We start from the raw sequence: 14,960 nt of genomic DNA on the forward strand, positions 1-14,960 counted from the left end.
TGAAGTAATGCATTTCCTTTTTTTTGTCACAATTGTTTCTTTTTTTTTACAGTTGTCTGCTAACCATCCCTTTCATAATGCTCTCTAGAATTTTGCCAAGAACTGATTGAAAGAAGGGAATCCTGCTTACGAGCCTTTTGCAGTGGTCCAGGAAGGAGGGGATGAAGATCTCGACTGTGATGGCACCGGCATGATTTTTGGTAAGGGGATGGAGGGAACTGAAGTTGTAGAGAAAAAGTCATCAACTTTGATGATTTGATATTGGGAGACTCAGGTGGATGGCCGAGTTGTAGGTACTTCTGAGTTTGCAGACATGTGTGTCTGCAAAGTTGAATGTAAATAATGTTAGCTTTCTTACACTCTGGTCAAATTTTAACATTTCAAATTGGGTTTGACCTGAAAATTCAGAGTTCCTCTGTGAGGCAGAGAAATGATCTCGGATTACTAAAGAATTGAGGGAGAAATTTGTCTCTTAAATGGCATAATGACTGTTTGCTTAAGTTTTTGGGTTTTTTTATACTATAAACACAGGGTTGAGCAGATATTAATGGTTCATTCTCTGTGTAGGTTTAACTAAAGAAATGATGAAGGATCAAGGGTATGGACTTCTGATCTTGTTCAATGCAGGGGGAAGGAGGGATTGAGGGGGGAAAGAGAGAGAAACAGGGACAGACAGAGACAGAGAGAAACAGAGAGAGAGAGAGGCAGAAAGAGAGAAAGAGACAGAAACAGTGACAGAGAGAGGCAGAGGCAGAGAGATTAAATTCTTTTAAAATCTTTGCAAAGGGTAATGAAATGGAATGCCTTCTTTTAGGTAGTCACTGCGGTTCCTATCTCCTGAAGTGGGTGCACCACAAGTATCATATTTTTGGGTTTTTTTTCCACTTTTTAAAGGGGTGGTTGATTGAGATTTTCTAATTCAATTGATTTGTTGAAATTCTTCTCAATAAGTCGATTATGAATTTGACACTGAATAAAAGACATTTCCATAGATAAAATGAAAAAGAAGGTAATACATGAAATTGCAAGTATCATATGAGTCTGCTTTTCTTTTACATTATTAAAGTTGCAATGTATTGAACTTATGAACTCTGTAAAGTTATTAGTTTCTGAAATTGTCAGCTTGGCTGTGCTAATTTTAGCCTTTCTCGTCTGTTGTTGTTGTTCAGTGGTTTCTGTTATGTCTGTGACTTTGTGATCCCACTTGGAGTCATCTTGGCAAAAATACTGGATTGGTTTGTCATGTCCTTTGTCATCTCATTAAACAGATGAGGAAACTCAGGCAAACAGAATTCAGTTACTTGCCCAGGGTGACAGAGCTAGTTACGTGTATGAGGCTGGGTTTGAACTCTGTTCTTTTTGACTCTGGACCAGACAGAGCACATCTCTTCCTTCTGTGCCCTTTTTGAAGGAGCATTTCCAAAGTCTCCTTGCCCAGGAATCTTTCCCTTAATATCCTAGCCCTTTAAAACAACTCAATTTACTTCATCTTAAATGTTCACAGAAATCATAGATTCTCACACCTGGAAAGAATGTAAGAAAGCATCATAGGATTTAAAGCCAGATGGGATCTTATAGATATCCTTGTCCAGTTTTTTCTTTATATGTAGGATGTAAGTGAGGACTTCTAAGACAGTTAAATTCTTTACCTGGTGCCCCTCAAACCTACATCTTTTGGCACAACATCCATTGCTCTAAACAGTACACCATTTTGTCTCCATTACTGTTTTGATTTGCAAACTAATTATCTAGCGACTTCTTTTAAATCATCTCCAGTGCTTATTTCAATCTCTGTTTTCTGTTGTAATTCTTTTGGTAAGCTCCCTTAGAGCCAGTTCTTCTTTCTTATGGGCCTTCTAAGTCATGACTCTGAGTGTATGTCAGAATTTGAGTTGTATGTGCTGATTTCCTATGCCAATGAAAGATGTGATTTTAACTAAATTTTTAAAAGCTTCAAAAAACAGTGGTTTAGCAATAATTATATCATAAATTGAGCAAACTATTTTCTCCACAGGGGAAAAAGCCATAAATTAGAATTAGTAGAGGGTTTCCTATGAACCACTACGGTTCATCTTTTTTTTTTCCCCCCCAGCTTCCAGATCAGTTCTTAATGCGGTTTCCCTCCAACTCCTCTCTCATACATATACTCTCCAGGCCTTTCTCTTAGGCCTTTTCTTCACACTTTTTCTCTTCGGCCTTTTCTTCACACATATTTTCCCTCCTTTTTCAACAATGCACCTATCTCTGTGGGGAGTCTCTATACTCCCTTCCCCCAACCCATCTTTCCCCAACCCATCTTTCCCCAATCCATCTTTCCCCAATCCATCTTTCCTTGGATTGGGTACTTTTGAGGAGGCAACTCCCACTATTCCCTTGGTTTATTTGCATTGGATAGTATAAGGAGGCTCCTCCTCTCACGGTTTTCTCTTCCTTTCCCACAATGCATCTAGTCTCTACTGTCCCTCCTCAGTAACTGCAGTCAGCCAATACTGTGGGACGCCCGCCGTAGTTGCCGTCGCTGCCGTGGTCGGAGTCGAAGTCGAAGTCGAAGTTGGTGGAGACAGTCTGATCGAGCCGAGAGGAGAAGACCACGGAGACCGACGCCCTGACGTTCTCTCATATTCTTACCAGTCTTGCCAGGTGTGGTAAAGTAACCCCTCTACAAACATTTCCTCATTCTTCTCGCCCCATTTGGTCAATCCTATATTTTAGGCTAAGTCCTGTTTGCCATCCCCCTCCTTTTCTCCTTTCCCCACCTCCAACCTTATGGGTCCCTGTTTACCTCATCCCCCCTCCTCATTTCTTCTTCGTTCTATTTTTTTTCCTTTCTTGTTTTTTTATATCCTTTCCCATTTCTTCTGTTCGCGGTTCCCATTGCTTCTCCCTTATTCCTACCTCTCGGCCATAGTGATTCAAGCTCCAAGACTGGAGTTGGGAAGAACTGAGTTCAAATGTGGCCCCAGATCCTCACTTTTTGTGGAATCTTGGCCTATCTCAGTTTAATCAGCTGTAAAATGGTGCTCAATAAGACCATTGTTGTAGGAATCAAGTTAGAAAAATATTTGTTGAAGTGCTTAATTCAGTGCTTGACATGCAATAGGCATTTATTGCATGTTTATTCCCATTAGTCTACTGTGTTTTGCTCCTCTCTATCATCCCCAGTCCTTGTTTGGTCCCTCCCCTGATTTCTCAAGGATCTGAGACTGGGTTTGAACTTAGGTCCTCCCGATCCAGGATCTGTCCTCTACCCACTGGACCATCTAGCTGCCCCACAAATCTACATCTTTTGTCACAAAATCCATTGCTTTAAATATTGCACTATTTTGCCTCCTTTACTGTTTTGATTTGTAAACTAATTCTCTAGTGAATTCTTTTAAATCTTCTCTAAGACTTATTTAGATCTCTATTTTGTTATGTGATTTTTGGTAAGCTTCCTTGGAATCAGTTCTTCTTTCTTAAGGACTTTAGAAGTCATGATTCTGATTGTATGTCAGAGTTTGTATTATATATGCTGACTTTCTATGCTAATAAAAGACGAGATTTTAACTTAAATTTTTAAAAAGTCTAAAAGCCTCAAAAACAGTAGTTTAGCAATAATTATGATGTCACAAATCAGTTTCTCCAGAGGATAAAAAATCATAAATTAGAATTAGCAGATAGTGTCCCATGAACCACTATGGTTCATCTTTTTTTTCAACTTCCTCTGCTATCATTTGCCTCCTCTACCTTTCCCTGTCCTGTTCTCCATTTACTTCACTCCCCTCACTCCTTTCTTCTATTCTCCCATTCTCCTTTCCTTCTCCCTCATTCTGCTCTCACTTTACCTCACCTCACTCCTTTGGGCCTATTCCATCCTTCCACCACCTCATCCTTCCCTGCCTCAAAATTGCTAATGTCTCTCCCCTCTTGACCTGCTGATATTCCCTTTTCCTCCCCTGCAAAGAAACTAATTATGTCTCCCCCTCATGACCTCCTGCTGTCCCCAATCTTATAACTCTATTATTGCCTCTCCCCGATCTAGCTAGCGGCTTCACAGCCCCTGGTTTATTTCACTAACCTCATGGAGCCTTATACTTGTAAATGTTTTACATTTCGCTTCATAGTTATATATCAGACTCTGCCTTATTAAAAATTTTAGATACTTTTAAGTTCATTTTGGTTTATTAACATTTTCTTAATTACTTTCTGAGTTGAAATAGTCAAGTAAAATTTAATTGTGGTTTGGAAGCCAATAACGGATGGCTCCATCAGAGCCCTAGGCCCTCATGCTTAGTAACCACATTGCTGATCCTCCTACTGCTCCTAGGCCATTCTGCTTCTTTTTCACCAAGTGCTCTAGCTACCTTTTCCCTCTAACTCCAAGGTCTTCTTCTTGCATACAGGACTACAGAACCATGAAGCTGACAGACGTTGTCATACGGAGCTTTCGAGTAGCCAAGGTGTTCCGCGAGAACACAGACAAAATCAAGAGTTTAGATTTCAGTCCCACTGGCCAGACTGTCATCTCAAGCAGCACCGATGATGTCATCATCGTGTACGACTGTCAGGAGGGCAAGCCAAAGAGAACGCTGTACAGTAAGAAATACGGGGTAGACATTATCAGATACACAAGGGAAGAAGACACTGTAGTATATAGCTGTAGCAAAATAGATGATACTATCAGATATCTGGCTGTGAATGAGAACAAATACATTAGATACTTCCCTGGGCACCACAAGAATGTCGTGGCATTATCCATGTCACCGGTAGATGATACTTTTATTTCTGGGTCTATGGATAAAACCATCAGACTCTGGGATCTCCGATCTCCTAACTGCCAGGGCTTAATGCATCTCCAGGGAAAGCCAGTTTGTTCTTTTGACCCAGAAGGATTAATTTTTGCAGTTGGGATCAATTCTGAAATGGTTAAACTTTACGATCTCCGCTCTTTTGATAAAGGACCATTTGCAACCTTCAAAATGCCACAAGAAAGTACCTGTGAGTGGACAGGATTAAAGTTCAGCCAGGATGGCAAATTCATCCTCTTATCTACCAATGGCCATGTAATTCGCTTGATTGATGCCTTTAATGGAATAGGGATACATACACTTTCAGGGTTTAACAACAGACAGGGTCTACCACTGGAGGCTTCCTTCACTCCAGATTCTCAGTTTATTATGATTGGCTCTGAAGATGGTAAGATCCACGTCTGGAATGCAGAAACTGGACTTAAGGTGGCTCTGTTAGATGGGAAACACACAAATCCCATAACCTGCTTGCAGTTCAATCCTAAATTCATGACTTTTGCCAGTGCATGTTCTAACATGTCATTCTGGCTGCCTACTCTTGATGACTAATTCTTCCACTGATCATCAAGGTCTGCGCATTGAAGGGCAGGTAGTGTCAGGATGTAGGAACTGAATCTTGGTGTGATTTCAATGACGTAAAACATTTTTCACTCAGTCCTGTTTTGTGAACATCACTGAACCTCCTTTATTTCTTTTTCCTGCCTCCCTTCAAAACTAATCTTAATGCTGCAGACCTGAAGTCAAAACTCAGTTTTTCTAGTTATATAGTTCATTATACTTGTTCTTGGATCTGAGCTATGTCTGGTTTTTGAGCATAAATGTGGACCCTTGGCGTAGTCTCCTTTTTATTGTAGTTTTCAACGGGGAGCCAATAAAATCTTGAGCCTCCTTCATCCCTAAACACAGTTGCATCCACACTAAAAAGACTTGGAAGAGACTTAAAAATCGCATATTCCAAACTCTTTCTTTTAAAAGAAAATCTAACTTGTCGTCCCCGTCCCCCCAGAAGCTGCTGAGGGTAAGGACTTTTGAACACTAAGTCCCTAACCTTGGGCTGAGGTTGACCTAGTTTTACAGTCCAGCCCAGGCAGTATAACCACTATTAAAAAGAGAAGAATAAGAAAGTGACTGATTTTTAAGGTACAAATATGATATCAAGAGGTATAAAGCTCATTAAAACCTTAGAACCCTAATAACCAACTCCAAAGAGAAGATTCTAAAATTATATAAAAAACAAATGAATACTAAGTCATCAAAAAGAAATGAAATAGTACCTGATTTAAAAAAGAGAAATGAAATAATACCTGATAAAAACTACTGGAGGTCTCTAGAATTCAAAGTCAACATGAACAGTAAGAGATTCCTGAATGGTTCAAAAAAGGGAGGAAATCCATAAGAGATGACTTGAGAGATGGTTATATCACAGAATTTCTGGCTCTCAAAAGAAAAATTCACTTAACAAAAAATGTCATTATTCATAGAAAGCATCTCCAAAGACATGAGACATGAACATATTTGGCTTACAATAACAGTGAAGGGGAAAAAACTGACAAGGCAAGCATTAAGTGCAAAGAAGTTAAAATAATACAGTCTCTATAAAGGAAAACCATTGACCTTGAAGAGAGATAATTTAAAGATCAAAGACTCTCAGAATAACATGAAAAACCACAAAAGCTGATCATCTTAGTGTAGGAAATAATATAGGAAAGCCACCCAGAAATTTTTAACACTGAAAATCAAGCCTCAATCAAAAGCATTCACAGTTCACTTCAACAGAAAAAAAAATCCAGGTGTACTGTGTTTAAAATGAATAGTCCTAATACAATAAATGCAATATGTAAGCAGGAAAAAGAACTTTAAATGTAAAGCAAAGAAATTATTCATATCCATTACAAATTACAGAAGACAATGAAATAGATTTTGTTTTTTTTTTCTCTGAAAAAAATCTCCATCTACAATCAAAAATGTTAGGCCATACAAACCTTATAGTAGCCAGCGCCAAAAAGAGAAATAGTCATCAAAAGAGAGACATTTGAGATATTCCTACCTTCCTTCCAAAATCAAACTTAGTATAGAATAGTATGATTATGAAATGAATTAGCCTACCTTTAGAGTTTATTGCTTTAAAAAGAGAAAGACTGACTTGTAGAGTAGATAGTCACCACACCAAAAAAAAAAAATCGAGTTTCATAAAGGCTGTGAGAAGATAAAGCTGGGAGCAGAGATGGCAAGAAGTGGAAGTGACAGTGGAGGAGCAGAACTGAAGACCAACGGACTAAACCCCTCAGTACAGGTGAATCATTTTATGTTATGGGACAGAATTATAGTGGGAGAAGGCCAAGGAGCACAGGCACAAATGGGTGGGATGGCTATCAAGTCAATGGGAAAATATCCAAAAGATAAGATCAACAAGATGGATAAGAGAATGGGAACAGGATTGAAATGGAGAAATGAAATAAGGGGGCTCAATCATGCAAGGGCCTTGGGGTAGGCCCTCCCATAGGAGAAAAAGTATATGACTATGGTAAGAAATGAGGGATCTCACGATGTATTTAATTTGGGGAGAATTAGTGCATTATGAGAGACCATTATGCCTGCATGAATAATAACCTGAGCCAGGCAATGGGATTTGCAAACTCCTGCCAGCATCTGGTACCCAGAAGGTTGTGAAGGAACATGAGTACAGAAGAGAAGGCCCCACCAGTGGAAATGCTGAGGCTCTTAATTGGCTCAAACAGTTTGAAACATAGCATAATGTCTCCCATGGGGTAGTATCAGACATCCTATCTACAATGTTTTTCTCATGAACTGATAGTTCTAAGATTGAAGGACAATCAAAAAATGCTGGGTCAAGCTCTATAAAAAAGTATTAACAGAGGAATTGGTTAGAAAAAATGAGCTCAATCCAGAGACATAAGAAGCTTTAACTGTATCAGGAATCCAAAGAGATTACACAAGAAATTTCAATTTCAGGATAGATAGGAAGGGAAGATAATTGAGAGGAATAATGCAAAGCAAAACTTAGAAAACAGTGCAGAAAAAAAGAAGATAACAGAAGTTGAAAGGGAGGAGAAGAATTTTGAGTTAACTATTCGGAAGATAAAAACAAAAGGGGAGATTTAACAAATGCAAAGGAAAGAAAGGAGGGAAGGGTCTGGGGAAATAGGATTGTATTATAGTGGGTAAATACTAATCATAGGGACAAAGTATTTACTTAAAAGAGGAATAATGACAAACAATTGTGTTTTGTTTTGTTTTTTTTTAATGCTAGACAAAGATATTGAAAAACACAAATCTAACTTAAATTAGAGGTGAATGCATATAACCTGGCTTGAAGTCAAATGGTAACCGGTCACAATTTGGTACATAAGGATCTATGTGGGCTTCATAGTGATTTACATTTAAAATGTCATATCATCTATGTTTTTTGTATTGTTATTCATTTTGTTCATTATTCTCCAAGTACTTTTCAGTCTGATTTGGAGCACTTAGTATTATGGGCTTGTGGACCCATCTTTTTTATACCTATGTAGTAAAGAATTCACAATGTTATGCTGCCTCTCTTCAAGAAAATACAAGTCAATATCAAAAAGGCTACATTTATCCAAGGATGAGTCTGTTCTGCAGCTGAAAACATGAGTGCACCTTTTTCTTATTCATAGGATAGGATAGGATTGGCATTCTGGTAACACACATAGTCTTTGAGCGATACAGCATGGGGCAGTGAAACAGGAATCTGAGCTCAAATTGAAAGAACTAGATTGTCATTTGAATTCCATTTCTGGAGCTTAATGCATCATAAGCTTAAGGAAGCCCCTTGACCTCTCAGGCCTCTTCTGTTACGTGATAGGTTTTGACGAGGTAATCTCTAAGGTCCCTTCTGGCCCTGAATTGCTGATTTTGAAGAAGTTTGAGAAATCATGAAGGCAAAGTTTTCTAGGTGACTGCCATTCCTCAGTGAGCTACTAAAAGTTCTCCACACGTATTGTTTTCTACCTGTGTGATCTTAGGCAAGTCAGTTCATTTCTTTCATCTTTAAAGAGAGGGTGTTGGACTGATCGGCTTCCATCTCCCAGCTCTCTGCCCACCTGACCTTTGACTTTTAAATGTAATATTCTATGTCATAAACTTAATTTTGAAAAAAAATAGCAAAAGAATTATCAAAACTTCTACTTCGTCACATTCTACACCCTGTTCTAGGTTCCTACCTACTCAAATGGGCAAAAGTAGAGAACTCACTCTAGCCAAGAAAACTCAGTTGCTCTAACGTTTTAGGCATAACCCAGTGGAATAGCTTTGTAATCACTCACAGATGGAAAATTTGGGAAAGGGCTGTTTTGGTCTCCTTTTGACTGGAAAAACTTGATGTTCCCAGTGCTTCTTTGAGAATTCTCCTAAATAGTGTAACTCAACAATATTAGACTCAGGTAGATTTTGAGTGGGTTTTTATTTTTAGGGCTTTATTTCCCACTATGCTAGTTTTGTATTATTTATCACCTTAAAATAGCATGCTGGGCAATTAAATATTACAATTAGAGAGCTATTGAGTGGAATAGTGGAATGAGATTTCCAATATTTTCATCCATGGCTTTCCATCTATGAATAGCATCTTTAACTAAAGGACAAAAATTCTTATCACAGGAATGTTCATTTAGCAACAAGACTGTGACAAAATGAAAGCCAGTTTCCTGAAATTTTTTTCTAGACTAGCCAGGAAAAACCTCGATTAGAATTTTTTGTTTTGTTTTTGTTTTGATTTTCCCCCCTCTTCATCAAAAGGATATTGAGTCTCTATCATTTGATCCTGAAATGCCTCTGTTCTTTGCTCTCATATGGGCTGGACCTTTGCAGTTTATTTAAAACTCAGTGATTAAAGGTTGGATCTTACTAGACATTTCTTCTATTGGTTCCAGTTGTAATTTTTTGATCAATAAGTAAAGTTTTGCTCTTCTCATATGATAATATAAATAAACCTACAAAAACAAGAGTTAACCTTGTTTGGTGAATATCACAACTGAAGATAATGATAACACTAACTTAGTGAAGTGTTTTTAGCCTAGTCCTGGGGCAGATTTCAGGGATTCTGTAAATTTGAATGAGAAAATGTTACTTTTTTTCATCATCATGTCTCTTTTATTTTTGATTTTTGATTTTTTTAATTAATAGTATTTTATCTTATTTTCAATTATATGTAAAGATGATTTTCAGCATTCATCTTTGGAAGATATCGTGGTCCCTCCTAACCCTTCCTGCTCCCAAGACAGCAAGCAATCTGAGGTAAGACATGTTCAATCATGTTAAAAATCTTTCCACATTAGTCATGTTGTGAAAGAAGTCTCAGAATAAAAGGGAAAAACACAAAAAGTGAAAACAACATGCTTCAATCTGTCTTCAGTCTCCGTAGTTCTTTGGATGTGGTCAGCATTTTCTTTCTTATGTCTTTTGGAATTGTCTTGGATCATTGCATTGCTGAGAAGAGCTAAGTCTATCATAGTTGATCATCACATAAGTTGCTATTACTGTGTACAGTGTTCTCCTGGTTCTGCTCACTTAATTCAGCATCAGTTCATCTAAGTCCTTCCACCTTTTTCCTTTTATCCTTATTTTCATTAACAACCAATTACATTAGTATTTCTTTCATTTGTTTCAAAAGTTTACTCTGAAAAGAGATCTGTCAGTTCCTACAGCCAGCCAGAAGGACCTATTATAGAAAAGATTTTCGAGATTCACAACATCTGATCAAATGCAAACCAATTTTTTTTCTTTTTGTTTTTTAGATGAGAAGCTACATCCAGGACAGAATAAGTGGATGCGTTGTCCAGTATTCTTAAAGACCACTGGAGACCGAGCGAGTTTCAGAATGGACGGTTCCTGCCTACCATTTCCAATGACCTCTGCTACAACGAATTGCCTCTCAGGGGTCATAGAAACTACCGCCAATGACAAAATGACACCTAGGATTGTTGGCATGCATTCGCTGCATAGAAAGACAGCCTATTTGTAAGGACCTTAAGAAAATAAAATATATTCCACATTAGAATCCACATTAATCCAGAATTAATTTAATCAAAATATCTATACTTTTATTTGGGTTTCAGATGCAGATCTCCTGGGAAAAGACAAATGAGGAAAAAGTAGGATAATTAAGGGAGTGAGATCCTTAACAATGGTAAGTAACTGCATCTAATGTCTGAATGAGACATTATAGTATTTGTTAGGAATTTCTATTTCAGTGCATTTATCATATTCAAAGCATGATTTAGGGGGGGGGAAAGCAAAGCAAAACTCCTCAGATAGAAATATGATTAGACTGTTGTCTACTGCACTTTACCCTAACCTCTCATTATTTATAGAATACTGTAGGGTCTCTCTCTGCAAACATTATTGATCTCTCATTAGGGAGTGCTAGAGTATGATTCATGATGTGAGTCACGGTGTCCCAAAATAGCAGAGAGTATAACCTCCTCTCCTATCACTAATTTATCAGGTGTCACTGTGGAAAGTCAGCAGCAGAGAAAAGTTGTTACAAGCTCCAAAACTCAGAAATAACTTCTTAATCAGTAAAAGTGTTTGGATTTCACGTGTGTGTATGCAGCTAGACATTGGTAATGCCCAGTTAAAGTTAGATCAATCTTGACACAATTTTCAAAAAGCCCACCAAAGTCAACAGCCCTTTGCTATTAATGCACACTGGGCAATATCATAAACATCGTGCAAGCCCAATGCTGGCCATTGAGAAAGAAAGGTGCAATGGTAGGAGAGACAGTTCCTCCTTTCCCAGAATTTATAAACAGGTGATTTTTATGTTCTAGGAAAAATGAGATCTTATGAGTGAGAGCATTTATTCCCTTCCCCTGTACTCAAAAGGCCCAGAACCCATCCACACGGGCTTATTCTGTACATTTCTTTTCCACATCCTTCACAAAGCCCAGGACCCTTGTAGGACATATTGTCTATCTTTTAGTATTTTGTAGGTGCCAGCGTGTCAGCCCTCCCGCCCATGGTGTGAGCAGTCCATTATGTTTTCTGATCATATATGTCTTTAATGCTGCCTTTTCCATCAGTTCTTGTAGGCGGATCATCGATGGTCCTGTGCTTTACCTGCTTCTCCATGCCACGGCTCTCTTCATCACCTTTTAAGCCACCTGGGACCTGAATCGTCTGTTATACACAGATCTCTACAATGCGCAGACATTCAGCTTCTGAGAGAACGCTGGAGTTGAAAAGGGACCTTTTTATGGTGGAGTATCTGAGATCATTTCATGTGCTTTCCCATTTCCTACATACATTGTCCCCTGTACTCTTTTTCCTTCTATACACCTCCAGGTATAGATCTTTGTGTATATTCAAGGCTTGTCTAAGATATATGTACGCATCAATCAACTCACTAGTCTTACTATCCGACTCCTGTGAGCTGAGTAATATCCACTCACCTTATTCTGCTGTCTGTGTTTCTCATCGATAGGGGTATTCTCTCCACTTGATCACCGCTCACAGTCCATCCGTGCCTTCAAATCCTATGTGATTTGTTCGTGTTTTGCCAAATGTCTGCTAGAGGAATTTCAGCCAGTCTGCTTGGAGCCTTTCTCCAAATCTCTTGACCCTGCTTATGTAACACTAAAGTTGGTGGGCTCCCTTATTCTTAATATACTCAGTTTCTTCTGTTTTCTGTGGGGATGCTTATCTTTTAAAGTTCTTTGATCTCCTATTTTGACAATGTGGTATTCTGAAGCTTAGATTTGTTTCTATTTCTTCACATGGTGCATCAGATACAGAGAAGTGGGAGTTCAGATGTGGTCATTCCCCTGCCAGCGATAGTACAAATAAGGTCCTAGAGTAATACAGGTCTGTTTCAATCCATGTCTTTGTCATAATGCCTCCCCCACTCTCTTCTGTGTGTTGTTGGGCCAATCCTGCCTCCGTGGTTTTTATCTAAATTTGTTTCCTATGCTTCCATTATTAATTGGGAAATTGATTTTGCGAAATGATCCTCTTCGTACTTTCCTGTCTTTCTATGCAACTTCCCAACAAAACACCTGTACAACCCCATCTATAACCCTTTACCTGAGGGAGACTAAATATTGTGATGCCAAAAACAACAAAAAAAATTTTCAAGGACAAGAATGATAGAGGGATAGATAATCAGAACAGATCCAAAAGTTCACTTGATAGGTTCCAAAGTTCAAATATTCCAAAAGTTCACGTATCAGAAGTAAAAGAGTAAGCTGTAAGTAATAGTTTGCAAACTGATACAAATTTTTGCCTTTTGTAAGGAAACATGTGCTTCGTGTGAAATCTGTTAACTTTGTTCTTCAAAAAAAAAAATAAAAAAAATGTTTAAAAGCAGTTGAACACAACTGTAATAGCATACTTACAACTGATATCCGTGTCACATTATTGATCATGAACAGGAAGAATGGCCGTGTCTTTTAACTTTGAAGTTTTCCAACAGTGCACCCTTCCTCTTTGCCTTGCTCCTACCCTTCAGGAAAGGAGCCTTGGGCCTCCTAGAACCTTTCACTCGGGCTATAGGGAGTTGTCAGCTGCTGACTTCCTTCATTTCTTCCCATGAACTCTGTCTCCCAGACCCCATCCATACCTCCCTGGCATGAAAAAGCAAAACCTTCCATGGGTTACCCTTACCAATTATCTTTCCTTCATACTTCCCTCCAGGGAAATCACCTAATAGTAAAAATCCTATCATCTCTGGGAGGTCCAGACTGAGTTGTGTAGGCCATGGTGACGTGGCTAGTCACACTGCTTAGGTGAACTAGAAATTATCAATGGCAAGCCTTCCAGAGAGATGGAAGAACTCCAGCCTCTAGCATTGGCCCTGTCATTCAGTCAATAAGCATTACTTAAGGACTTTCAATGTGCCGGGCCTTGTGCTGACTACAAGGGATAAATATGCTCCTTCCTTTCAGCTTGCTCACATCATTACGGTAGAGACAATGTCTTAAAAACTACCTCTACAGTTTATACACTGTAAATTTTTTTAAAAATCTCAGGGAAATCACTAGCAGTGAGAGTGACAGAGAGATCCACAGAAGACGGGATTTGATCTGGCGCTTGAAAGAAGTTGCAAAATGAAAAGCACAAGTGAGAGAACAGAGCATCCCTGGCAAGGGGGCATCTAATGCAAAGGCAGAGATGGGAGATGGAGCATCAAGTTCAAAGAATTGCAAGTAGACAAGTCTGGCTGCATCATAGAGTAGGTGAAGGTGTAAAATTATTTAAGAAGCCTGGAAAAGAAGGAAGATAGTAGGTTCTGAAGGGTTTGAAATGCCGCTGGAGTTTACTGAATGGAGGGATGACAGAAACTCAGAACTGTACTTGAAAATCTCTTTGGCAATTAAGTGGAGGGTAGATTAGAGTAGGAGGCCCTTAATGCAGAGAAAGTAACCATAATACTATTGCTTGAGTTGATTAAGACCTGCTTCAGAGTAGAGACTGAATGAAGAGATAGGAAAAGAGAATGACTAGAAGGCTGACATATCAAGATTTGATAACAAATTGGCTACAGGGGATGCGGGAAAGAGGAGAGAAAAGGGACTCTGACATTGTGAACCCGACTTATAGGGAGATCAGAGGTACCTTTAGCAGGAATAAGAGAGTTGGAAGAGGAGAAGAATTGAGAGAAAGAATATAATGAATCCTTTTAAATGAGTATATTGAGTTGGAATGCTTACAGGGTGCCCACTTTGAGAAGTCCAACAGATAAAGATTAAATTGAGACTGCAACTTGGGAGAGGATGGGACCAGCTATATCAATATGGAATTTTCCTGAATTGAGATAACTGAATTCTAGGGAGCTGATGACATCACAAAACAAGATAGTAGAGAGGGAGAAGGGCGCAGGGCTTGGGAGAGATCTCTGAGGGCACTCACAGTTAGTGAACAGGACATGGAGGAAGATCTGGCAAAAAAAAAGACAAAGGAGAAATGATTGGGAGAAGAATCAGGAGGAAGAGAATGAGCAACTGTGGCCAGGGTTGCTGAGAAGGATGAGAAGTGCAAAAAGACTATTGCACTTTGCAATCAAGGTAAGTTAGAAGACAGCAGTTACAAGTGAACAAAGGAGTTGAAGCCAAAGTTCAGAGTTTCGGCATCTAGTCAGAGAGGATACCGTACAGGTGATGGGTATAATATTTTTCTCAATATTTTCTGACAAGG

The 14,960-nt window shown here is 38.8% G+C and overlaps 1 pseudogene; it reads left to right on the top strand.

Annotated features, from left to right (window-relative positions):
• The first annotated feature begins 2,492 nt into the window (after positions 1-2,492).
• Positions 2,493-12,075, top strand: LOC141548526 (WD repeat-containing protein 82 pseudogene; annotated as a pseudogene).
• The last annotated feature ends 2,885 nt before the right edge of the window (positions 12,076-14,960 follow it).

Source organism: Sminthopsis crassicaudata, chromosome X, assembly GCF_048593235.1.
Source record: "Sminthopsis crassicaudata isolate SCR6 chromosome X, ASM4859323v1, whole genome shotgun sequence".
NCBI lineage: Eukaryota > Metazoa > Chordata > Mammalia > Dasyuromorphia > Dasyuridae > Sminthopsis > Sminthopsis crassicaudata.